General features: G+C 43.1%; 4 long non-coding RNA genes across 4 annotated transcripts; 2 read left to right on the top strand and 2 right to left on the bottom strand.

Annotated features, from left to right (window-relative positions):
• Positions 1-9,298: 9,298 nt before the first annotated feature.
• Positions 9,299-12,743, bottom strand: LOC111929175 (uncharacterized). Its single transcript, XR_002864553.2, has 2 exons — positions 12,649-12,743; positions 9,299-12,155 (listed from the first exon to the last, which is right to left on the bottom strand). It is a non-coding gene; the product is annotated as an uncharacterized LOC111929175 (long non-coding RNA).
• Positions 12,744-13,214: 471 nt separating this feature from the next.
• On the top strand, positions 13,215-21,175 carry LOC111929174 (uncharacterized). The gene is made up of 3 exons (XR_002864552.2): positions 13,215-13,266; positions 18,662-18,787; positions 21,029-21,175. It is a non-coding gene; the product is annotated as an uncharacterized LOC111929174 (long non-coding RNA).
• On the bottom strand, positions 13,391-22,108 carry LOC147652866 (uncharacterized). Its single transcript, XR_015287046.1, has 3 exons — positions 21,974-22,108; positions 18,161-18,206; positions 13,391-17,066 (listed from the first exon to the last, which is right to left on the bottom strand). It is a non-coding gene; the product is annotated as an uncharacterized LOC147652866 (long non-coding RNA).
• Positions 22,109-22,182: 74 nt separating this feature from the next.
• Positions 22,183-23,953, top strand: LOC147652867 (uncharacterized). Its single transcript, XR_015287102.1, has 2 exons — positions 22,183-22,445; positions 23,099-23,953. It is a non-coding gene; the product is annotated as an uncharacterized LOC147652867 (long non-coding RNA).
• Positions 23,954-27,060: the final 3,107 nt, after the last annotated feature.

Here is a 27,060-nt window from a genome sequence, read left to right on the forward strand (position 1 = left end):
ATCCTTGATTTTAGGGAACAGCCTAAGCACAGACAATGGGGAAAAATGCTTTGGGCAACTCACATTTGCTTGCAAGTGTTTTGTTCATAAACAACTTTTAATGAAATGGCATTTAAACTGCATATAGTGCATGTAAAAATAAAAGAGCTCCTCACCTGCTGGAACTTCCATTAACAAAACTTCCAATAGGTTGAACTGAAATTAAAAAAACCATGAAGTTCCTCGAGCTAAATTTTAGCAGTCTCCAGCTTAGTAAATAACTAATGGGTATGACTTTTTGCTTGTGTTCAGAAACATAAACTCAGAAGCATAGATTCAAAATGCTTTACTTGCTAATGATTCTCAATGCATCAAAGCTGAGAGGTGCCAAGGCACAGGAGCTGAAATGAATAAGTAAAAGGCATTGGTGGAATTTCGAGGCATTTTAAGGTGTTTGCAAACCGGAGCTTGAATTTAAAATATAGTTCTGTTCAGAACATGCAGTGCAGAGAGCTGCTGTCTGCAATCTGTGGAACATTACTCAGTGGATGTTGCCATGTCCAATGTTTTATTTCAGGTGAGTAGTTATAGCCAAAGACAGAGCAAATAGTTTCCTTTGGATGTTTTTCCCACAAATGATGCTCTTGTAAAGAATAAAAGGAAAGCTGCTCATCCAGCCCTGCTAGGAACAGGAAACCCCACTGTTTTTTGGGGTAGGATCCACAAGGAAGAAAAGTGAAAAAAATAAAAAAAGGGGATGGGAAACCAGGCATTTCTCTGTGGTTAGAGTGGTGCTGGTTTATCCCTGTTCATCTTGGATGTGCTGGCACCCTCCTCATTCCCTTTCAGCCTCCAGCCAGGCCAGGAGCACGTTGTTTCCTTCTGGCAAAATCCAAAAGACTCAGCCCACCAGCGCTGTTCTGCAACTCTGTTTTGTTCAAACACACAGGTTTGTTGGAATAAAAGCTTGGAAGCTAAGTGCAAATAAATAATAAAAAATGTTTTTACTGCACAACAGTTCTTACCAAGCTAAACCTTGTTATTGCAAGGTATTGATCGGACTGGTCGAAACTCTCATAGCTTAAAGGATTTTACATCATTTACAGTAATTACAGTGTCTTCCTAAATGCAGAAGGTATCTCTGAACTCCCTGAAGGACGTTCTGAACAGCCAAAATTAAGTGATAATTTTCCAGTTACTCCTGTGAAGCCAATATTCTGTATTCTTGGAGCACATTTTATATTCAGGTATCTATTTCTGAGGGTTCTCCTCTCCCAGACCAGCTCAGTGCCCTGGGGAGCAGCAGGTTGGGACACTGGCTCGCTGTCCCCACGTCCCACATTGCATAACCTGGCACCATCTGCTCCCCAGCTGCAGGGAAATCCCACACGTGGTTCCAGTCACATCACATCTGAATCTGGAAAAGTGGAGACACTTCATGTTCCCTCTGAGCTGTGACTGAGATAAAAATACCGCAGCTTCCTTCTGCTGTGCATGTGGGCTCGCTGCTCGGGAATTTCGTGCTGGAATTTTTATTTTCCCGAATGCCTGCCCTGACTGTGAGCCTGCACCCCACTTAGACTGAGGTACACTGAGGTACCACTCAGGAAACGTGCTCGTTTTCCCTCAGTAAACAGGGGTTTTTCATTATCTAATCATTGTATAATAATTACACCCATTTTACAGCCCAGCCAAGGGCTGGCACTCTGGTAGTAAATAAGTTTATCAAAGCAGCAATCACAGCCAGTCATTTCCATTCCTCTCAACGACAGGCACTGACTTTACAATCTACCTTGGGACATTGTTTCACTATTAGCAGAGCAATTGAGAGGAAAGTGCCTTTCAACCATGGGCTTTGCTCACAGCTGGGGATGGCTCAGACTGGCATTAATGGGTTTCTTGTTGGTACCTGCAAGCCTGGATTAATCCTTAGTGACAGGTCCCTCAAATTTGTGCCACTGAGCACCTTCTGACACATGGGGGGTTTTGTGAGGATGTGATGGGAGGCACAGCAACTCTTCAGAATGGGAAAAATGTGCAAAATTCTAAATAATAGGAAAATACTGAGAGTTTAAACTTTAAAAGTTTTTCTTTGGTTGGAGGCATAATCCAAGTCAAGTAAATAACCACCTGGAGCCTTGAATTATAATCCTTGAATTCCTCTCCTCATCCTGGCAGCAATTTGAGGTATGACCTTGGGCAAGGTCAAGTTCAGATTTTCTATTCCTCAGCTTCCCCATTTGCAGAAGGGTAATAATAATTCTAACTCCACAAGAAGACCATGGGGCTTAATTACCAGCCATAAACCACACTGAAACCCTTATATAAAAGGTTCTGTAAAAGGGCAAATGTAATTACTGTTATTACAGTGGTGCAGCTATAAAATATTCATGGTATAAGGCAAGTCCAGTGAACACTCAGAAGCTTGTAAGATCAATTACTGTGCATGAATGCACAAGCACATTAGCAGGTTGTATGAGATGCCAGGCAATTTCCTTTCAGCTCTAAGGTCCTGTCCTGCGAAGGGTCAAGAGCCTCAGTTTCCCACTGAACTCCATGAGAGGCCCTTGAAAACTGCAGGAAAGTTGGGTTTGAGCACTTTGCAGGCTTAGAATCCTGAAAGAGAAGTAGGAATTCATGTCATGGGGAAAAAAAAAAAAAAAAAAGAAAGAAGAAAAAGTATTTTTCTTTTTTTTTTATTGATCCAAAACCTTCTAGCAAAGTTCAATGATGGGTTGTGCTGGTACCCAGCACCCAAGAATGGAGGGTTGGATCCACGGCTGCTACAAATCAAATAAATCACGGCAGCATTTCTAAAGTAAGTGCAGCTACTCTGATTTATGACAGTGATGCTCTTAAGAAAACAATGCATTCTTGAGGGGTTATTTTTAGACATGAATGAGAGCGATTGCACCAAAATAAAACAGTGCTGCTCTGATAAAATAAAATAAATAAGCAAATAATTAAATACAGTTTGGTTTGTTTTTTTCTTTTTTTTCCAGAATCAATGGTTACATATTTAAGCAGAAAAAGTGCCAGGATTGGTTTCTCATTGAAATACACATAAAAAGTTAATACCTTAGGATTTAGAGCAACAACTGGCTATATTGTGGATTTGAATTATTCCTGTTCCTCCTGTTCTTGAATTTGTTGTTACCTAGAGGGTCAGAGAGCCAACTGTTTGGGTTTGAAGCAAGTTGTCATTAATGCTTCTTAACCAATTACCTGACACTCTTAGTAAGTGATGGTGCTGTTATGCAATGTGCTTCTTCCAGGAGTTCTCTCTCAAGGACAACACTGAAATTTTTATGGAGTCTAATCCCTGTTGTCACATTGTCTGGCTGCATCTCCACAGACCTGACACTCCACACAGCACTGCTCTTACACCCCTCCCCTCCTTTCCAGCACACCTGAGCTCGTGCCCATTTCCTCAGGTTGGAGCTGGTGGCAAAACAAGATTTCTTAAAATAATGAATCCCAGTGTTTCAAAGGTCATATCAAAATTTGCTTCTGTAGCCTGCTATGGGATTTTAATGTAATTTTTTTTGGAAGAAGGAAACATTTCTCTTCAGGTCTGTGAGTGTATCTCAGTGATGTATAAAGGGGAAATTTCCCAGTGAAAAAGAAGCAACATTTCCCTTGTTTCCCTGTAAGCCCAGGGAACACTGTGATTTGGAAAGCAGCCCTGAAGCTCTGGAGGGACTCTGCAACTACAGTTAGGAGTTCTCAGAGCAAAATGCTTCTCCATTGGAGCTGAAACTTCAGTTAGAGGATCTGTTTTCAGCCAAGACCAAAAAACTGTGCCTACAAATCGTAGTGAACTTGGGCTCCTTGAGCACTGGGTAGATTTTCAGGAAGCTCTGAGTGTGGGTGCCTCAGGATCAGACCTTTCCAAGCTTCCCAGCAGCACGAGAGCTCATCTGGCCTCTTTTCATAGGAGAGACACACCAGAACTGCAAGTCCTTTGACTAAAACCCAAATTTCCTGGCCCAGCAGGCATTTGACAGCACAGCTGTCCAGGTTCCAAGCTAGCTCCCAGTTCCTGGCAGTCTGTCTCTTTTTCACAGTGGAGAACGTGCAGATTCCCTTTATCCTGCTCATCCCAGTAAAAAGGCGGGGCCAGTGGGAAGCACATTTTTGTTTTGGAGAAACACAGGTGTGATCAGACTACCTCAGTGAATTTGGAATGAAAAGATGGAATATTTAAGTTCTACAGAACAAAAATGCAGTAAGGAAAAACAAAGCAATGCATCCTCTTTGCCATTGATTTAAGATTTAAATTTTTTCGTGGCTTCAGGATCATTTATGGAACCCAAATTTTCCTCTCCAGGTGGCTCTTGTCTAAGGTGTAACAACGACCTTAACAAATCTCTCTTGGAGAACAGGAGCCCAAAGCTGTGCTGTAATTTAGGGAAAATGTCTTGAATTTCTGTTCATGTCCTGCACCCCTATTTCTTCTTACATCTTGGTGTTTGTTCAAATCACATTATTACACAAATGTACTTTGCCCATGTGAGGACTGAGGGAAAACAGATGCACAAAGGGATGAAAAAAGGTATTTTGTGAGAAAATGGTAATCATAGAGGGCTATTCAAAAGAAGAAAATGGCAAATGCTGTGTGCATCAGCAGCTGATAAAAAATGACTGGTGAGGAAGATCTTCCACTGTCCAAAATATTCAACATCCACAGCTTTTGGAATGGAGTTCATGACACAACAATTTTTTTTTTTAATGGGATGTATTTGTGACTATTTTTCAGTCCTGGGCTCTTCATCTCTGTTTGAATAACAGTGCAAGGTCAGAAACTCCATATCCATTAAAACTGCTGCAACCTCCAGAAATTGAAAAATCTAAGATTTAAAAAAAGAATAATCTTTTCAGCAGCCAAGATGAGATAAATTCACAGCTGATGGGTAGAATTACCTACAATTCCTGCCCAAAGAAAGTCCAGCCCATGCAATGGTTTAGGCCAGTCCTTTCCTCCTGCAAGTCACAACCTGTGAGACCGCTGGCAATATTCAGATTAGTTGTCTATAAACCTTTGTAAAACACCAGGTCTGACCAAATAGATGAGCTCAACACCTCCAAATATCATGAGTTTTGCAAGAAAATCCTTCCCATTTCACTTCAAAACCTTCCCATCCTGCGTGTCTTTTGCTGTGTTCCTCAAACTCTGGAGAAATTTCCTCCTGCGGTAACAATTCACAGAACGAGTGTTTGAACTATCAGACTTTGTGAACAATAAGTTTATGCATATTCATTAGTTATCTTAAAACTTCTGTTTAATGAATAATCATTAAGATAATGCCTCTGATTCCCTGACTCAGGCAGGATGTCATTTTGGGTCACATACTTAAAAGATGAGAAAAATTAGGATGTTTCAGTCATGAGAGTGACACCGAAAGTGATGACAATGGAAATATCAAGGCTGGAATGAGTGATGTGATCGATGAGAACACTGAAGAAATTTAAGAAGGGTGGGAAAGAGTAAGAAAGATGAAACTTGTGATGGATTTAATGCCCAAGATATAATATAAGAATACTGGATGTGGTACAGAGGGGAGAAACCAGCTTGCCTCAGATAGATAGAAGGGTGAAGATAAGTTAAAGCATGTTTCCCACAGCAGGCTCTAGAAGGATCTTTGAAAGCAGCAGGGAATAATTTGGGAGCTGCAGTCTGTGCCAGGCAGAGGCAAGGATGGATGGTGTGACCGTGGGATGCAGAACTGGGTGTTTAGGTCACCAACAAGATTTTTATCTTGTCTGGAAAATGCCGGCTCCTGCAGATGTGATGGATGCAGAGCCCAGCAGCCTTGCAGCTAACCTGGCTGATAACAGCAAGCAATGCCCAGCTGCCAGAGTGGATCCTGAAGGAAGGGGGCTGGTGATAGAGGAAAGAAAGGCAAAATCCAGCCAGCTTACAATGGGAAAATGAGGATTTAATAGGGCTTTATTAAGCCATCCCAGAAGAGCTGTCAGGGAGCCAGTCTGATACATGAGAGTCAGGCTGAGGGAGATCCATCACAGGCTGAGAGCTGTGGGGCTTCAGAAAGGAACTAATAGCTCTCCATCTTTCATGTAGGCTGGACATGGGCTGAAGTTCCCTGCACAAAACACGTGCCCTACAAGGGGAATTTCACCCCACATCAAAGCACAGCCACCTCTCTGGTGGCTTGGCCAACTTCATCTTTCCTACTAATACCTGCCAAATAGCTTTGGAAGAGTTAGCAGAGAGCAATTTCCCCTCTTTAAAACTAGTAAAGTAATTTATGTGAATGAAATGTAATTGTCCAAGCTGAAATCCAGACAGCTGATTGGTTTCACATTTCTGCTGATGCAAAACCAGTTGAAATAGGCAGGATCCCTTCTTAAGCTGGAGTGTGGATTGAACCCTGGCTCAAGTGGAATGAGAGGGCCCTGAAGAATTGCTCCTGGAAGGTGCTGAGTTAACAATAGCCCTCCCTCTCTTCAGTGTGACAAAGGTGCTCGACACCTTTTGTCATGGCCTGGTGCAGTACATGGATGAGGGTAATCTGAAAAGCTGACCTTTGTGAAGGCAAAGGGAGATTTACTCACATCTCCTACTGGTGCAGGATTTGGCCAATAAACACGTTCCTTTGTGCTGCCAGAAATAAGCCTTGTGTTGATCAATCCTGACCCTGCAGGGGAATTGGATTTAACAACATCACAGTCCCAAATGGCCTGGCTGGCAGATGGCCAGGACATAATTCAAGGTGGAAAATCTATCAGGCTGGACTCATGGCGTGTGCCTGAGCCCCCTGACACAGGTGGGGATGTGGAGTGCCAAAATCCAGCCTCACATTGCTCAGACAGGAATTCCCTGGTGGGTCTGAGTGTGGGGTCCCCAGGCTCTGGGGGATGAGTGGCTGGAAACAGGAGCAGACCAGCTCAGGGCTGGGAGACTTTCATGTGGTTATTCTCTGCCATGGCAGCTCCTCCTCTGGCACATCCCTGCTGCACAGAAGGGACAGTCTTGCCTTTGTAGTTAGAGATAAAGCAGGAGTCTCAAAGCAGGTCCCCCGAGCATCTGTGTCACTGTACATTTTGCTGTTTCATTTGTTCTCTGCAATGTGCCACTGAAAGAAGTGATTTCTGCTTGCAGTATTACATCACCTCTAGGATTATTTCTTGAAAATGTGTCTTATCTGCCATGTCACAGTTGTTCCTCTTCTATTGAGCTGATACCAATGAGTCCACCTGTGGAATTACTCCATAAAAACAGACAAAAGAAAGAACCAAACAATCCCAAACCAAAAGGAAGAAGAAATTAAATATTTACTGTTATGTCTGCCTAACTGTCCTTTCCAGCTGTCTGCTTCAAGGTTCTTTGAGGATTAATTACTTGATGTTCATGGAATTATCTGAAAACAAAATTAGCTGTACAGCTGGAATTCACTCTTGCAATTCCCACTGTCCATTAAGAATTTTGTCTCATTTATCCACATATTAGTGACCTCTAAACTGGGCTATCACAAAACCCTTGTCTATTCATGGAATCACAGGATGGTTGGGGCTGGAAAACCATCCAACAACTTCCACTACATCCAATTGCTCCAAGCCCCATTCAATCTCACCTTAAACACTTCTTTAAAATCCTTGAAGATTCCACTTAGGGAATCTGCCTTGCTCACTGATCTTGGAGGTAAAAAAGGATCAGTTCCTTTCAAAGTCATCCAGAAGAATTCTGCATGCTGGTTTGTCCATCACACAAGCTAAAAACAGCTCTAAGGCTGCCTTTAATTGGTGAGGTAATTTCCCTTATTCCAGTTTGAGGTAAAGAAAAAAAGTGGTAATTATGAAGAATAGTAGTGCTTTCTTCTAGTTTCATTGTGCTCATGTTTCCCTTGGAGCCCTAGCCCATTAAACAGATTATTTGATAGCCATCTTAGCTTTCCTTTAAAACACAGGTTGGATCCAGCACAGGAGGCCTCTCTCTTTTTTTATATCAGTAATACACATCTCGTGAAATCTCCCTAATAGTCACAACACACTTCTATGAAATCCAGGAGGCAGAATCCCTTCTGTTCTCAGAGCTGGAAATTATTTATGGCCAGACAAGGGGACTGTGGTCTTAAAAAACATAAGAGGAATTTTTTCCTAAGAGCAGGACCCAGCAATGTCTTTCCAAAGCTTGGCACATCTAGGCTTGCTCTTGCTTTCCAAAATTACGTACACAATCTGCACATCAGTGTCTGCCTAGGGCTGCCTCTGCAGTCAGAGCTTTAAGCCATAGAAAATATTTACATTTGAGTGTGGAGTTCAGCCCCAGTCAGAACTCTGTTCCTGAGAAATGCATTGTTTCTAAAAGGACTCCACAACACAGATTTCACTGCCTTTTAGCAGCTGACTTTGTGAAACTGTCTATAAATACATGGAGATGCTTTACAGCTTTTTAAAGTCTTCTAGGTTATCTGCATCTTTAGAGATCCTTCCACATGTCTTAAAATAGCCTGAGTTCTCTTCCAAGGGTGTTGACTGCTCTAATTTTACATTTGGGGATTGTTTTATCCCCAAGATAACACAACACACAGACAGTGTGATGGTTTCCCTGTCTGGGCCCATCAATCCCAGCTCTTCATTTGCCATTGAACAGCAGCTGAAGCATAACAGATGCCATGGGATCGTGCCACAGATTCACAGGACAGTTTGGACTGGAAGGGAACATAAAGATCTTTGAGCTCCAGCCCCCTTCCAATATCCCAGGCTCCTCCAAGCCCATCCAACCTGGTCTTGAACATCAACAGGTAACCCTTCTCATCAGTATCTCATTTCAACCACCCCTAACATTTATATTTTCTATCATTGCCTGTAACTAAGTTCTCCATTGCTTGAAACCCCCTGTGCATCCTCCTTGGGACCCATCCTAATATTTTGTCTTTTCAGGAATGTTCCCTCAGCCTACACACAATGTGCTTAATTTCATGGAGCAGTGATCCCTGTCTCATTGAGCTTCTAATCTAAGAAACAAATTGCACTTGGGTTTCATTTTATGGATACAAGTACTAAGAAACAGAATTAAAGGCAGTTTTTCTTTCTGAGGTTTTCAAGTTTCAAAAGATGATGCACAAAAAGAACTTGCTGGAAACAATTGAAAGATTTCTGCTGTGATATTTGCAGCTCAGCCATTGTTTCCATTCTCAGTTGTTTGAAATAGATTCTTTCTTTCTTTCTTTCTTTATTTTTTTATTTCACTGTAATATACAGAAAGCAGATGGCTAAAATACTGTTGGAATGATTTCCAGTGTTTAATTGGAAAAATTTTCTTTCTTGTTAATAATAACACTGTTTTTTAACACTGTTTCTTTTATATACCTCTATTTAATTTAATTCTCAATTCAAAAAACCCAAAACTCTGGGGGAAAAAATGAAAGGGGGAAAAGATTTTGTCAACTTTTAACGAAACCCAGTGATTTTTCAAGTCTTCTTTTGAAGGAAAACTTTTTTTCTTGAGGTAAACCCTCAACCAGCCATACAGGCAAACTTAACAAAGCAGCAGAGACTTTGTAAATCCATCTTTTAAATGCCAGATCCACTGGGATGAAATGTGGCAACTGTTTAATAATGCACAGCAGCACTATACAATAATTTAAGATGAGAAGACAAGGAGAATGACACGTGGAATTGAAAATGCAGCCTGAGTGTAAGCAGGCAAAATGTAATCATCTGAATGTGAATTTTGCCACGGCAACAGAGCGGGAATTCCTGCACTCACAGCTATTGCCATGAAATCTTTAATGACAACTTGTCAAGGTGTCTTTTATGTCTTCTTCTTAGGAAATTACATCCACAAACACAGAAACCCCCAGCCTTAGTTCTCAACAACTTGGATGAATGAGCTCCTTGTGGTGAATCCTTATTGTAATTTCTTCTGAGTATTCAATGTATTTTTGGAGATGCCCTTAGCTGGATGTCATAAACACTGTTTAGACTTTGGGGCACCTGAGAAGGTCAAAATTGGACCACAGTGAACCCCATTTGGATGGGTGAGGGGAGGGATAAAAAGTCACATTTTCATATTTATTTAGAATGGGTTTGTGTATTTAAAAGTTTTTATTATTCCCTCCCTCTCTCCATCATTCCTCTAATGCTTTGCTATCAAGTCTCATCGATTTCTTCTGATGTGCTTGGGCTTATTTTGCTGCTGAAGGGACAGTTTAAAGCCAAAACAGGATGAAAGATCTGGTGCATTTTTTAACTTCTTCCCTTCTCATTCTCTGCAAAAAAAAAATAGCCCTTTGTCCAGCAAGGAACATCCACACAGAGGATCAAACAACATTTCAACTCATCCTGTCTGGACAGAAAATGAAGCATTTTTGAGGTCTTAATAAGTCAAAAAGAAACACCAATCCAAAGATGATTCATCAGATGAACAATCTGGTCTAGCAGAAGGTGTCCCTTCCCTTTCCCATTTGTGCAGAGCATGAGCCCCCTGCCCCACACAAAACAATTAATCACTGAGCAGGGAAATAAGAGCTGAAGGTGGATAACAAAAGAAACATTCCTCTTGAGGAAGTAATTTTCAATCACAGAAGAAAGAGTGAGCACATTATGGACCTATTTTTGTATCATAATTCCTTTTGCTATGTGATATTGCTCATGGTTCTATGACTATGAAGAGGTAAAGCTCTTTCCATCTTCATTAGCAGGGAGCTGGGAGACAGGGGAGTTGTTCACTAGGCAGGGAGATCAGACAGTCCCGTGAAAAATAAGAGAATTGGGGTAGGAAATCAGCAGTGCAGTGAGCAGCAAGCAGAAGGAAGCACTGTGGTAAAGGCAGGAGACCTGTCTGTAAATCAGAGAATCCTGAAAAAGTCACGGTGAGAGGGAGTGGAGCAGATCAGTGAGATGGTGAGATACTGTGGTCAGGCTGCTGGGATGAAAGATGGCTAAAATAGAAACAAAAGTGTTGGCAACCCTGGTTAAAGTGAGAAGATAAATACCATCTGCAAAGAAACAGAGATATGGATTAAAGTTTCTGATTTCTCACCTTTTCTCCTCTTGTTTATTTTGTTTCTGTTTTCATCTCCTTGACAGCTCACCCTGGAAAGGATCACAGTTTTGGTTGTCCCTCTGATGAGCTGAGCATCTTGCTCTTACTGAACAAAGATACAGTGGTGATAAGAAAGGAAACAAAGTGAAACCCTGACTTTCCTGAAATCCACAGGAATTTTTCAGTGATACCTGAAGACTTCAACCACGAGTTTTGTGAGCTCTTCACTTGGAGTCTGTATCAGTGTAGGTACCTACACACCCTTCACAGTTAATGACCAGAAATAGGGGTTTCAGGGCTGTCATTCAGCTCTTCAAGAGAGAAATGTCCAGAAGAGGTAAAATCCTGAAAGAGCCTATTTCTTGCACAAATTATCAGCCTAGAAGGGCCTGGCTCTTGTGTAGATGTCTCTAATGCACCGAGATGAATCCTGCTGTCGGTGCCTGAAGAAGTGCAGCGTGTGATAAAGCCATGAAATCAGACTTGTGAAGGAAAGGAATGTGCCAGGCTGGGGGTCATTCCTTTCTCACTTCTTCATCAGGCTTCACTGCTTCCCTCTCCGCTTCCCGGGATAAGTCGCTCTCGAGAGTAAAAATGAGAATCCTCCAATCTGTGACTCATTTGAGTGCATAATACTGCCTGCAATGAGGGCTGGTGGAGATGCCTGAGGCAAGTCTTTCCATCAGCTCTGCTGGGACTGGGAAATGATGGAGGTGTTGGATGGAGGAACTGGCTCGAGCTGAGCTGGTAGAGGGAAGGCAGACTCTGAATTAGTCATCTGTCGTGATGAGGAGTAGAAGCTGAGCAGGTAAGTTATGGGGGGAAAAAAAAACCCCACATGCATCATCCTTCAGTCTTCCAGACTCTCATTTCCATTTCCTGATGAAAAATGAACAGGCAGGCAACTAAAAGTTTAAAAAACTTTAAAAGGCCATTCAAAACTGACAGGGGAAAAAAAAAAAATAAATATCTGCAGCTCTTCAGAAAGTGCTGGGATTTCTAAGCAGATGGTCTGCTCACTTTCCTGAAGGATAAAAATTAAATTGATGTTTCTAAAGCAGCATCCAGGCCTTTAAAGGTAATAACCAGACACGATGTCATTTGCACTGAAGTGCAGAAAATTCTGGTAATGAACTGTGGGAGCAGAGTGGGTCCAGTCCACCTCCTGTGAACCAAAAGATGTACAATGCTCGAGGTACAGATGGCACAGGCACACTCAGCTGCTCCTATATGTCTTTTGTTTAGTAAATACTATATTTAATGGCCTGCCTTTAACTGCTGAACGTACTAAGTTAATTTTGCATCTAAATAGTAAAACTTCAAGGAACTTCATAATTGCGTATCTTTTTAGCAAATGACAAGCCATATGCTAGGAAATTTCAAGCCACTAATTAAACAAAACATGCCCAAGCATGTTTTTTAACAAATACTGTACATCGTTATTTAAATTCATGGCAAATACTGTTCTGAGCACTACAAATAGCTAAAATGGTGTTTAATAAGATACACCATCTGCATTTCAAATTGATGCCACCCACATTTAAATCTCTTGAATAATCCCACTGAACAGTTACTGGGGAACAGAAATGCATTCATGGCTCGTTCCATGAATCTGATCCCACTGTTCTGGACAATTCTCGTTGGGTTATTAAACTCACTGGGGTAAAACTGCCAAAGTGCTGCCTGCCAGCTCCCAGCTCACACTCATCCAGAAGTGCACCAACCAAACCAAACTGTCCTTTCAGACAGAGCCCTGGAAAGGGAATAATTAGAAATAAATCAAAATAAATGTGAAGGGTTTTTTTTCTCTTTCACCCCCTGCCCCCGTTCTATTTAGCTACTCAGAGCTACCAACATATGGAACCCTACAGATTGTGTAATCTCCAGATAACTGCTGGGGCCATCCCTCCATCAGCTGACAGGCAGCACACTGGAAGAGAATGCACGGAATAAACCTCAAAAAGGGAAAATTACGGCATTTGGGCATATAGATATTTTTCCACTACTCTCCCCCCAGCCTCCCCAAGAGAACAAGCCTGAAATGCAACAGCTGTTTTGTTCAGCATCCAAACATCCACCCTGGGCTGGGTTTGCAGGTGTTCAGAGTCCAAAGCACGTTGTCTTGTCTATGCCAAGACAGCTGGTGCGAAGTCACAGGCTAATTGTGACAATTCTCCTACCAAGGAGCTCCAGGGCGTAGTTGTGACAATTAACATGGCAGAAATGGAGCCAGGGAAGGGAGGGACTTCAGCAAAAACATCTGCTGGGAAAATGAAGTCAGTATGTCCCTTTTCTTTTTTTTTTTTTTTTTTTTTTGTGCTTTTTGTTGTTCAAGGCTTTTAAAATTTTGAGGGGGGCATTTTCTTTTCTGGTCTGCAGCTGATGTTTTCTTGTGGACAATTACTCTCTCCCTGAGATTATTTATCAGTCCACTGTAAAAACTACTTGCAGCAAAAGCTGTGGGATTGTCTTAAAACCTCTGAGAGCTCGGAAATACAGCCAAGTCTCCCGTTCTACCTGGTTGGGTCAGAAATATATTGAATGACACCCAGAAGATTAAGCCAGAGCTGGTCCTGACACTATAAATAGCAAAGCAAAGCAGCAGCTCAGGGATTCTGCCTTTCAGCATTAACTGAATTTACTTTTTAGTGATTTAGAAGGGTGGCATAAAGATGAAATGTATCATTTATATCTGTGCTATGAAAGGCTCTAAAACTTGTGTGCAAAGCCCCATTAAACTGCCTCTCCTCCTGTGTCTGTGGTGGCAAAGGGACCGTATGTTTTCACAGGCATTTGGCCAGTTAGATACAGCCACCAGGTCAGTTCTTTATGTCATGTTCCCCACCTGATCCCCTTGGAAATGAGGCTCTTAACACGTTGTGTCTTTCCCCCTGGCAAGGATAAACAAAACAAAGACAGCAAAGACGCGCAGCTCGGCTTGGAATTTCGCCCCACCAGTCCTGATGCTTTGAATCACAGGGAATTTTAAGACATTTTAAGACTTTGGTTGAACTGTTTAGATTTAGAGTAGGTTTTAGGAGGAAATTATTCCCTGAGAGGGTGGGCAGGCCCTGGCACAGGGTGCCCAGAGAAGCTGTGGCTGCCCCTGGATCCCTGGAAGTGTCCAAGGCGAGGTTGGACAGGGCTTGGAGCAACCTGGGACAGTGGAAGGTGTCCCCGAACATGGCAGGGGGTGGAATGGGATGGGTTTTAAGGTCCCTTCCAACCTAAACCATTCTGTGATTCCATGAACTCTCCTGATGCTGCAGGGTAGCTCCTCTCTCCCAGCTCTGCACCAGGACTCGTCTCTTGTGTTTCGTTCTTCTGAGTTTTCTGGTTTTCACTTTGGATTTCAAGAGGACAGGGGTGTTAAAACTACTGCTGACCTTAGGGACTTGTGGCAGTTGCAAGTAATAAACACATTGAGACTTTCTAAATCCACTCCTGCCACATTTGTGTCGTTTCAGCTTCCAAACACTGCTTCTTGTGGTGTCTCCCAAATCCCTTATGTGTGCTGTTAATGCCCTTTTCTGTGAGCCACTCCAAATTTCTGAACCCAACCACAACAGCTCAAGAGACTCCTCTAGAGTCCACAAAACCTATTTAGGATGTAGATTTTAAACAGCTCCAACCAGTTTTAAGACAATAAATAAATAAATAAATAAACTGAACTTCATGGAAACCACAATGCTGAACCCCTGGCAGTGCTCTCAGAAATGATCCCTCACCACACCCCACTCTGGAAGGGGTTTCAGAAATGCTCAGCTCTCCTCTGTTCTTAATAGGTTCTGGGGGAGTTTTCACCAGTGACTCCATCAAAGTAGAGTTCGGCCAGCATTGAGTACTCCTGAAAATCTCATCCCTCTTCTATCAATCCATCCATTTTTAATTAAGAACAAAGAGGGTTACAGATGGTACTATGGATTAATGGTCTGAAAATTTTCGGTTAAATTTACATAAGCCAAAGAAATTATAATAAAAGTACATTTTGTTTTCTTTCTTTATCCTCCTTTTTCCCTTTTCTAACATTAGTCTCCTTGAAAAGCAGACAAATAGATATTCTTAATTCCCTTTTTTAAAAAGAATCGCTGAGTTCAGCATGGAGTCCATTTTGACTGCTAAGTTAAGAATCTGGGGTTAATTCTAACAAGGTTTTAAATGGACAAAAAGCCTTTAATCTTTACAGTACTGTGAGCCAACACTCATAGCTAAGAAAAAAAAAAAAAGAATTAATTATCTGCAATAAATAGATGTATCTCAAGAAGCAGAAGGGAAGAAAGCTAGGACACAAAAATATTTTATCAGCCCATACAACAATATTTCCTTTCATGATCTATTTGGAGACCTCAGTTATAGAAGCACAGAATGGTTTGACTTGGAAGGGACCTTAAAAACCTTCTAGTTCCAACCCCATGCCATAGGCAGGGACACCTTCCACTAGTACAGGTTGTGCAAACACTATCCAAACTGGCCCATCCAACCATCATTTCCAAATTTTTTCTGGAGCCATTCTGATTCAGGCTGGGTTTTTTTTGTTGAGCTGCCTTCTGAAACCCTGGCTACTGTTTGAAACTGCTCTTCTAAGGACACCAAGGATGACCAGACGGATGGTGCATGTCACCCATAAGGAAAGGTTGTGAGAATTGGAACTGGTCAGCCTGGAGAAGACTCCAGGGAAAGCTTCCAGAACCTTCAGTGCCTAAAGGGTACAAGAAACCTGGAGAGGGACATTTGGAAAGGGCATAGAGCTATACAACAAAGAGGAACACTTTTAAACAGAAAGAGGAAGATTTAGTTGGGATTTGGGGAAGAAATTATTCCCTGTGAGGGTGGTGAGGCCCTGGCACAGGTCCCAGAGAAGCTGTGGCTGATCCTGGATCCCTGGAAGTGCCCAAGGCCAGGCTGGACAGGGCTTGGAGCAACTTGGGATAGTGGAAGGTGTCCCTATTGGTGGAATTATCTTTAAGGTCCCTTCCAACCCAAACCATTCTGTGATTCCAAATACAGAGGGTAGCTGAACAAATCTGACCTATTTCTTCCATACAACATCCTTGTCTCCTGAGAATTTCAGTTATGTCCCATCTGTTCCTGCAATCAGCCCACAATGATTCTTTATTTTCCTCTGATTCTTTCTTTTTTTCCCTTCATCCCTTCTCTCCCCTGTTCCAAAGTCAGTGTAAAAAAATCCAGCTCTAGGAAAACATGGAGAAATCTGGCATTCGCTGTTTCTGTAACCCCAAACAGAAATCATATTAAAGCCTGAAGTTTAGTGAGTCTATGGATGTATGCATGGATAGATATGATTTATTGGATGTGTCAGGGGTTCATTTCGTCTTTAAATAGGAAAACCATGAGGTGTGACTTGATGACTTATTAAAAAAATGTCACACTACCTAGGAAGAGTGACACCATAAAATACTTACACATCCAATTCCTGAGAGGGGCTTGTCAGAAGGATATCCAGCATACCATTTAATGGGAAAAAATAATTATTCATGGATTGTTAGTTTTGCTTTTTACAAACAATGAGTCCAGTTAATTTTGTCATATCACTGGCTTGTGTTCGCAAGCTTCAATCACCCCTTTAAAACAGCCCAGCCTTCCCAGGGCACATGGAGTGAAAAGGCATCATTTTAATGGGCTTGTAGCTAATTAAAATGTGTGACATTCTGAATGTGGCTGGAACGTGGCACAAAAAAGTAATTACAGGACAATACATCATGTCATGGACATGTGGCTAAATATGAGCATGGGCTGGAAAATATCACAGAGGAAAATCCAGCTTGAACCAGGCTCTTCCAAGCACTTGGGACTCTGAAGGTTTCATCCAGAAGTGGTGGATGCTTTTTCACTACAAATAAGTTCCAAGACCTGTTTTGCAATGTTCCAAGGTTCTGCCTTTGATGTCCTGGTGTAGATTGACCTGTCCTCACAGAGGGGTGGCTGCTGTTCAGGACAGTGTGGCAAACAATGTTTGATTCCCAGGGGCAGTGTTTTGTGCAGGGAACAAGAAGGATTTGTGGGTTTTGCCTGATGCTGTCTATTCCAGGCTGCTTGGTCTCCTTCAGTGCACCTGCTAAGGAAATTAATACATTCCATTATCCCAGGTTGCTCCAAGCCCCATCCAGCCTGGCCTTGGACACTTCCAGGGATTCAGGGGCAGCCACAGCTTCTCTGGGCACCCTGTGCCAGGGCCCCACCACCTTCACAGGGAACAATTCCTTCCTAATATCTAATCCACATATATTTTCCTTCATAACATCTCATTGAGTAGGACAATGGATTTTTTCTTAAACAAGCAAACAAAAGAACTCCACCCCTACAAATTTTCTAGTATCATAAACTAAAGATTCAAGATGAAAGTACTTAAGTTTGGGGGTTTGTTTGGAGTTTTTAAGCAGACATTGTGAATTCCCTACAGGAAGGGAATACTTTTCATTAAAAAAATTAAGTTTGATTGACAATAGAGTTTGTCATCAGATGAATTTCTCTGGAAGTGATCTCAGGGGACAGAACTGCTGCCACCACTGTGACTCACAAAAGGAAGTAATGGAGGGGGTACAGGAGAGGGAAAAGGGACCAGAATTCCAGGTGAGTGTCAAGGATTTGTCTGTGCCACAGATCCCAGCAGATATTGCTAACAACAAACAGCCCTGTTAATGTCACAAAGGATGGCAAACTGAACTTTGCCCTGAGGGATCAGCACTGTTGGGGTTTTGTACTGGTGTGGAACTGAGCTGAAGAGAGAGAACCAGCTAACAATTTTCTTTTCTCCTTTTTATTAATAATTTTCTCTTTAGTTACAGTTATCCCTGAACCCCACTGTCACCTTTTGCTCCCTCCCTTTCAGACTGATCATCAGCACTGGATGTATGATCTTATCTAACCCCTTAGCTCCAGCAAAGAGCTGGATTTTGTTGTTAGTTATTTTTAAATACAAAGGGAAAATTGATTTCCCCCTTTAAAGAACTGCATTTCTGTGTCATGGTGATTAGGTGTGAATACTCCAATATCTTTCCCAGATAAAGAGAGCCTCCTGGGGGTGCTTCAAGGGAAATATTGTACTATAATTACTATTAGATGAGTTCCTCCCCCTCAGTATGGAAGTGAGCAGTCTGCAGTGAGGAAGCTTGTTTATGAAAGGGTTGCTTCAAAATAAAACAAACTTACTTTTACAAAAACTTGAGGTGACTCCTCCATGGAAGGAACTTGAGAACTGGATAAGAAATGGAAGGGTGAGAAGCTCATTTACCAACATATATATAATTATAATAACCTATAATTATATAGGTTTTCCCCAAAACTATTCAGGATTTTAGACAACTTACTAAGTAGCTACAGCATAAATAGAAAACCAAAGGGAGAGGAGCATAGGAATTACAGAATAATCACAGCAGGTCATGTTAACCAATTGCCCAGGGCATGTGGTGTCAGCTCATGAATATAAACCTAAATCCAATTCCATCTTCTGCTTGAGGAAATATCAGTCCCAGCTTTCCTGGAGGAGGACCTTGTGTGGCTGCAGTGTGGCATATTCCAAGGGACAGGGAGAATTCCATGCCTCCTGGTGATGCTCTTCCATCTGGCATTGCTAATTACACTTTCACCTGACACGAGGCTTGATTATTAATTGTCCTGGTTGCTAAAACTCATTCTTCTTCCCTGCCTTAGTGAAATGAATCAGAGATTTAGTGAGCCCAGCTCAGACTTGTCTCTACCTCCATGTCAGTATTCCCTGGAGCCTGGAGTCTTTGCTTTACATGGATGAGCTGCTTGTTTCAGAGACTGCTGCCTCAGGTGGGTTCTGTAGTGGTATTTTCTCCCTCAGATCCTTTTGGCAGAGGGGTCACATTCTGTGTTCAGCATTCCCTGAACCAGGTCCTTGTTAAGCTGTGTCCTCCTGTGCCTGCCCTATCCTTCAGTCTTGAAGTCTCCTTGAGGAGACCAATTGAGCCTGGAACAGACTTCCCAGGGCAGTGCTTGAAGCATCAAGCCACATGGTGGGGCACTCACACACAGGAGGTGGGACTCCTGTCTCCAAACAGCTACACCCACAGGGGACAAACAAAGTGGAAAAGCAATAGCAGAAATAATAATACCCCTTGTAGCCAACAACAAAAGGATTAAAGGATGTGGAGATGTGGCTTTTCTACACACCAAAGCAAAATCTGGGGTGAAATATGTACCTCCTCTGCCCAGGGTAAGTGTTTTAGCAATGAAACATCTCCTTTTCTCTACTTAGGAAGTATGGTCCTTTATTTCTTATTTATTTTTCTCCCTTGCGCTCTGAATTAGAAATATTTAAATTTTTTTATTCACCAAGAGGTTTTTTTTCACTTGGCATGAAGTGAACAGGTTCCTGTGGTCATATTTATTTCAGTTTTCACCAAATTGATTATTTTCTCTCCCACATCACTGCCATTCCTCTCTCCACTCTGGTAGCTGGATCTCAGGTCCCTTTGCATTCAGTCCAATGTACTCAGAAACAATTCAGTCTCAAACTAGAAGTTACCTCTTGTACACAGTTTACAGAAAAACAATAATCCTTGTCTTGGATGCAGTATCAGAGCAGCATGGAAACCTCACCTGGGATCCTACACATCCAACAGAGAGCAAGGATCAATCTCCACAGGACATGGCTTGTGTCTGGCAAGATAAGAGATGTGTTGGCATCAGTTCCTCCAGGAGAGGAAAGGCTTGCTTTGGGATTGTTCCACAGTTATTTCTGGCTTGCCCACTGAGTGAACAAGATGGCACTAAATAGCTGATATTCCACAAATATGTCCCAGAGGAGGTGTGGCTGCCAATGCCTGTCACACACGCAGACAGACACAGTCTCACACAGTTTGTGGAAATACAAAGAGCCCAAACTTCAGCTGACTGAAGTGCTACAGATCACCACATAAAGGAGCCCAGCCTCCCATTAAATATGTGTATAATAAATATAAAATTGTGGCTTTAGAAGCCACACAAGCCAGAGGATTTTGTGCAGAATGTGGATTGTCAGTGTTTCCTGTTCCATGGGGCTTTCTCCCTCTCTTAGTGACACTGGTGTCACCTGCTCTTTACCAGTCTGTGGGCACAGCCCAGGCTGGGCTGAAACCCTTCAGGGAGCTCAGAAAGCTTCGTTCTTGGCAGTGGTGTCACTGCTCCTTGGGGTGCCATGGTGGTGGCAGAGGACAACCATGATGACAGGAGCTGTGTGCACGTTGTGCCCCTGAAGTCGAGGCACACCCGAGCCCTGTCCCTGCAGACTCCAGATGTCCTGCCTTTGTGTCTCTGAAGACTTCACCCTTCTGTGCAGCCTCAGGGAGTTTGGTCAGAATCCCTCTCACCAGCTTGGGAATGTCTTTTCCTATTTACCAAGACAAGTGTGAACTCTTGACTGGGTAAAATTCAACTCAAGCGAAGAAATTTTCCTTCTGTTGAAAGCAGGAGGAATTTTGCCCTTCATTTAAATGCAACTTGAGACTAAAATGCAGATCTAATTTAGAGGGGAATGGAGAAGTGGATGTCCTTGGTTCAAGGACACTACATTGAAGTAGAGATTAACTTTTAACTGTGGAGAAAGGAGAATTTTGATGGCCAGGGGAAGTTCCTCCTGCCCTCTTGCATCAACAGGACAGAGCCTTTTCAGCTGATTGATTATGGCAAAGGATATCTGGCTTTTTTAAGATGTGTCATATGCCACATGCCTTTGGAAAGTGGCTGGGACAGGCAGAAATCTGCAGAGGAACAGGGAGCTGTTCCCTTGGGTCTAAGAATCATAAAAAACATAGAAATATTCTTACTTGGGAAGAACCCGTCAGGATCATCGAGTCCAACTCCTGGCCCTGTACAGGACACTCCAAGAATCCCACCCTGTGCCAGGAAGCATTGTCCAAACACTCCTTGAACTCTGACTGGCTTGATGCTTCAACCACTGCCCTGGGAAGTCTGTTCCAGGCTTAATTGTCTCCTCAAGGAGACTTCAAGCCTGAAGGATAGGGCAGGCACAGGAAGACACAGACAGCTTAACAAGGACCTGGAATACCACAGGTCAAGACTGGGAGACTGCTGGAGAGAGCAAAGCAGCCTTTTAGAATTTGCTGAACACCAGAAAACCACTGAGCTGATTGAAATCAAAAGGAGAAACAAGGACATGGTGTCTTCTCTTTCTTCCTCTGCTCTACCAAATTGCTTTGAGCTGTCCTAATTAAAAATGTAATTGTTCTAGTCTGTGTAAAACCCAGATTTTTGAATTTAAAGGGCACTGTGGTCTTCAAGGGGATATTACTGAATTATCCAGGCACATCCTTGGGAAAGTTTTGCTTGATTTGTGGTCCCATCACAGTAATGAACAAAACCCCACAGCAGCGCTTTCCAAACTGAATCCATTCTGTGACCACCAGTAGGATTCAACCTCATTAATCCTGGCTCCAGGCAAGACATCTTTTCTCTAAGCCTCTCTTACAAGAGATTTCACAAGCTGGATTTTGAGGAACACCAGATGCACAGTGACAGGTAGCCACCGTGTCACCCCTTCTGTGAACTGCAGGACAGAGTGGATGTTGCTGCTGTCAGCTGCAGTCTGGGACACAAAAATCACAAAAATGTTCCCCCAAACATTCACCTTTCCCTGGGGACACAAGGAATCACTGCATCCATGGTCAAAATACTGCCACAACATTGGCTCAGGGGCCTCAAAGGTGAATAAGGATTGGAGTATCTCTCAGTGAAGAAAGGCTGAGAGAGTCGAGACTGATTTGATTTGATTTGATTTATCTTTGTGAGGGATCTTTTCAAGGTGTATAAATACCTGATGGCTGAGTAAAGGAGATGGACCAGGTGGTGTCCAGTAACAGGACAAAAGACAATGGTCATAAATGGAAATGCAAGAAACAATTTAAATACAAGGTAAATAGCCATTTTTCTTGTCAGGGTGATTAACTGTGGAGTTTTCATCCTTAGAGATTTTCAAAGCCAGCTTTCCTGGATACTTGCCTGGGGATCTAGCTGGTGTTTCTGTGGTCGTGGGTTTTGGAGCAATCTCCAGAGGTCCCCTCTGAGCTCAGCTGTTCTGTTCCTCTGTGACACTGATCAGCCCCTCCATGTTCCACCCCCAAAGAAATCAGCTGCAATGAATGCATTTGCTAATTACTCTAAATCCCACCTTCCCCCTCCCCACCCCCCCAAAAAAAACCCCTCAAAACAAAGACAGGGACTCTGACCTTCTATGTAATTAAAATTGCTTCCTTAATGGAAGCACTTATGATACTAAACCAGGAAACCTTGACCTCTCTTTCCACTGATAAGGATATTATGGATCTAAAGACCAATCTCTTCTGTCTGATGTTCCACCCTCCCCCATCCCTTCTGCTTATGGAAGAAGATGAATCTTTCCATCTGTGAATTACCCAATATGCATTATTCATGGAACACTTTTATCAGCCCTATTAGCTGCACATGAATCCAGGTAAATGTCAAGTCATCTTTGTTAATCCTTCATTCAGGCTCTTGGAAGTGATACTGCCCTGAGTGGAAATGCATTTGACCTCCCAGAGTATTCACTTTGCCAGAGTCACATTTTGATGAGGAAGTCTAAGTGGTTCTCTGTGGCACAGTCTGGACTTTTCCCTTTCTGAATAATTGGTGGCAGGAGGTGGCCTCACTTTTTGCATGTTTCCTTCTGGATCCATATTTAAAATGGAGGGGAAAAATGACCTTGTAGCTCACCTCATGTCCATTTGTGCAGTGCCTTGCCTGGTGCAGGTGCCCCACTCCCTGATGGGCTTTAAGAGTTGCATGCTTTGCATTTCTCCTCTGTTCTAGGAGATGACTTGCTGTCTTACATCCTGAAGATGTTTCCCAGGAAGCACATATCCAGGGAAACTACCTTTTCACTCTAACCCTCAGATAAATTCCATGACTTGCTCAGTGTAGTGGTTTTAAAATATGCCACTTGCTGTTACTGACACAACTGCTTTACTTCCACAAAGACCCGACTTCTTTGGAAAGGGACTTCACCAAAAAAAAAGAGAATTCATGGACGTTAGTGGGAATTTTCTCATATCTTTGCTAACCTTCAAGCCCATACTCCCACAATTCCAATTATTTTATATTTTGCAGCATGTTTAGTCACAAATATTTTCCCTCCATCCCCATGGATATTGAATTTCTGCCTGGATGCTGACTCTGTTTCCAGGGATGGGCTGGAACATCCTACTGGTGAGGACACTGGCTGTACATATGGGACACTGGAGACTGGGTGCCATCAGATCTGGGCCATGGGATAGGGAATGTGGGAGTGCTCCATTCAGCACACAGCTGGGCTGTAGAACTGATTTTCATGATCATAACTTATGATCTAGGAACCTGTTTTCCATCCTCTGTCTTGTGCCTTGCAATGGAGTCTGATATGGAAAAATCCATATTAATGCCATGTTAAAGTAGCCAACTTTGAGAAGTCCACACCATCTTTCACCCTGCCCAGTCACAAGCTGTGTCTCTATATTGCTTTCTAGTGTCTGTGGAGACACCAAAACTCACCTGATGGTCCCTCCCACAGAGTTTCTGTGCTTGGTGTGTTCACACCTTACTGCTCCAGACCTGGCCATTAACATTTGTCTGTGGTGGAGCAGAGACAGAAATGCTGAGCAGTGCCCAAATCCTTAATCCAGCCTTCCTGTGTGTACTGCAGTTGTCTTGCAGACTCGCACTACACTGAATATAAAAGAATTAAAAGTGCCAGAAAATTTGCCTTCTACTTCCAGGCTTTCCTGGTTTCTCTCTGTGCATCTCCCTTGTTGATCCCACATATAAAGCATAGAGCAAATGGAGGCTGATGCCAGCTGGAGGGTTGCTGCAGTGCAGACATGAAATGATGCTGTCCCTTGGTGTCCTTCTCTTTCATAATCCTTCCCTAATCTGCTGGCAAGGAGGGCAGGGCCATGTTAGAACTCCAGCTGCCCAGCTCGGATGGATGAAGAGAAACAAGTTTGCACATACGTCACTCTGCTTCTGCCAGCTCCACAACAATCACAGAATTTACCATTTGAAATAAGAGTGGTGGAAGCACAACCCTTGGAGAATATGGCAGTGCAAAAAGCTTGCAGATACACAGTGGGCAGCAGAAATGTCTGGAGTGGGTTTGAACTCTTCCTAGCAAAGAGATAATGAAGCAGGCAAACAATGCAAGTATGATAAATGAAATGACTCATTTCATGCTCTTTTCAGCTGGCATTTAAAACTCACCATCTCAGCTTTCCGGCTGCAGGAATCTGGATTAGCTTCTCTGTAAAGTAGCATAGCTTTCTCAGGATGAAACAAAGCCTTTTTTAAAAAAAAATCCATATCCTCTGCACAGCATAAAGCCTCTCCCACATGTTTAAATAAGCATTTAAAAAGCTGTTGTGGAGTGCCCAGCCTGAGTGAGCGCAGGACATAACGGGCCAGCCCTAATTTACATCAGTGCAGAGGTAAACTAAATCCTTGGGGCAGAGTGGCTGGAAAGTGGCCTGGAAGAAAAGGACATGGGAGGCTGGTTGAGAGTGGCTTCACATGTACCAGCTGTGCCCAGGTGGCCAATGGCACCTGGCCTGTGCCAGCTGTGCCCAGGTGGCCAATGGCACCTGGCCTGTGCCAGCAGCCCCAGGACCAGGGCAGTGCCAGCCCCTGTGCTGGGCTCTGCTGGGGCCACACTTGGAGAGCTTTGTCCAGTTTTGGGCCCCTCAGGACAAGAGCGAAGTTGAGGGACTGGAGCATGTCCAGAGAAGGGAACAGAGATGGAGAAGGGTCTGGAGCACCAGGAGCTGCTGAGGAAACTGGGTTTGTTTAGCCTGGGGAAAAGGAAGCTCGGGAGAGACTTTTCCACTCTCTACAGGTCCCTGAAATAAGGCTGTAGCCAGATGAGGATCAGCCTCTTCTCCGGGCAGCCAGTGAGAGGACAAGAGGAAAAGGCCTCAGTCTGTACCAGGAGAGGTTCAGGTTGAGCAACAGATAGAATATTTTCACAGAAAGGATGGACAGGCACTGGAATGGGCTGATCATGGCTGGAGTCCCCATCCCTGGAGGTGCTGAAGGAATGGCTGGACATGGCATTCAGTGCTCTGCTCTGGGTGATAAGGTGGTGTTCTGTCAAAAGTTGGACTCAGTGATGGTGGAGTGGTGATTCTCAAGAGATTCCAGGGGAAAAGTGTCCTGTGTTGAGGACAGCTAAATGTGAAAACACCACCTCTCATTTAGCACAAGCTCACAGAGTGAACAAGCCTGCTGAGGAAGCAGGATGATATGCACACCTCCTCCCAGGTGCTTCCCAGGCATCCAGAGTCAATTGTTGTCTGAAAAAGGATTCTGGACAGGGAGAACTTTTCACCTGATGCAGCACAGTCATTCTCACAGCCTCCTGTTACTGGCAAACTGCAGAAATAGCCAAAGAGCTGGAAAACCTCGATGGCAAGTTTGAGCTTGAGCAGTTGTAGGAAAAAGCACCAAGACCACAACCTTCCAAGTCTTCTGCTTTGCCAAGAACGTCACAGGCATTGCATGGCCCTGAGCTGGGGCAGCTGCTGTGAAGGGGCTCTCACTGGTGTTGTGCTGGAATGTGTCCCTGTCCATGGCTGGGGGTTTGAATTAAGTGAAGGGTAAGGTCCTTTTCAACCCAAACCATTCTGTGGTTGTGTGTCACATGCACAGTGGAAACAGAAAACACCATTAAACTTCTCCCTTGGACAGCCTGGAAATTCTCTGGTGAGAGCTAAAACTACCTTCTCTCAGGAAAGAGAATTTGAGGTAGATTTTCTTACAAGCTTTGTCAACTCTGGGAACCCCCAGATAAAATAAAACAAAAACCAAAACAAACCCAGCACTGGAGTTTCCATCCTTTTTCCACTTAGAAGGGACATGAACGTTTCTCCTGGCTTTCCACTTCTCTCCTGGTCTTGCCTTCTTTTTACTAGCTAAAAAAAACTTACATTAAACAATTTATGATGGAAACTTTCCTTTTCCTTGAAACACATGGACCAGTAAGAGGGTATTTTAAGCCCCCTCTTGCCTTCAGTGGCCCACCAGGAATGTCAGTGCTGCAGTGTTTTGGTGCCAGGAGTTTCAATTTCACACTACAGACAGCCCTATTTTATTATCCATGCTTTATGGATGGGGAAATGAGAATTCTGATAACCAACAACCATGCAGGGATGGGAGAAGGCAAGAAACCAAGTCTCCTTCCCAAGAAAAAAGACCCCCAGAATGAAGCAGCTGAATGTTTCTGGTAGGATACACAGACCACAACCAAAAAGATACACACATGCAATTTTTTAGCTCTGTCAGGATCTAGATAAGCCTATCTGGTAATAGCAGCTGATCCAATGACATGTGCAAAACTCAAATCCACCAAATATGAGATTACATTTTACATTCAGGAAGCATCTTTCCCTGAGGATAGCACAACATTTTGAAAACTATTAAATATTAACTTGATATTAAACTAGCCTGCTGCATGTGTGATATGTAAGGGGGAAGTAACTATATTTTTATGAGACACCTAAAAGCAAGGACAGAGCAAGATCCATGACAGTGGATTATGCTTTCTGTACCTATCTACTGTAAATGCTAAAACCCATCAAATGTGGTTATATTCTGTGTGTCAGCACATACCTGGGGTGACAGAATGTGAACAAACCAAAGTGGAGAATTGCAGAGAAATAGTGAAGAAATTGCGAAAAGACTTGAATATCTCCCACCTCTGACCTCACACCCCATGGTAGTCTGGGCAGATTGCTCAGTCTCTCCATGCCTGAAACAGGAATATAAGTCTTTATCTTCTCTGCCTGACTTACCTGTTCATTCTACAATCTCCCAGGAAGGGAAGTGGTTATTATTTTGAGTTTGCAAACCACACAGTATGGAAAAGCCCCAGGCCCCAAATGCTGCACTGGTGTGAGCAATAATGAGACTCAGACAGTTCTTTGCTTCTCACTGCACAGCCCTGGCCACAACACAGGAAATAATGTCTGTTTGCTACCTCTGACAGGTGGAAAACTCTCCCTTCTTTCCCAAAAGACTTTATCAGGATGGAAAGCTTTCCTGATGGA

The sequence above is a fragment of the Cyanistes caeruleus genome, chromosome 5 (assembly GCF_971803275.1).
Source record: "Cyanistes caeruleus chromosome 5, bCyaCae1.hap1.1, whole genome shotgun sequence".
NCBI lineage: Eukaryota > Metazoa > Chordata > Aves > Passeriformes > Paridae > Cyanistes > Cyanistes caeruleus.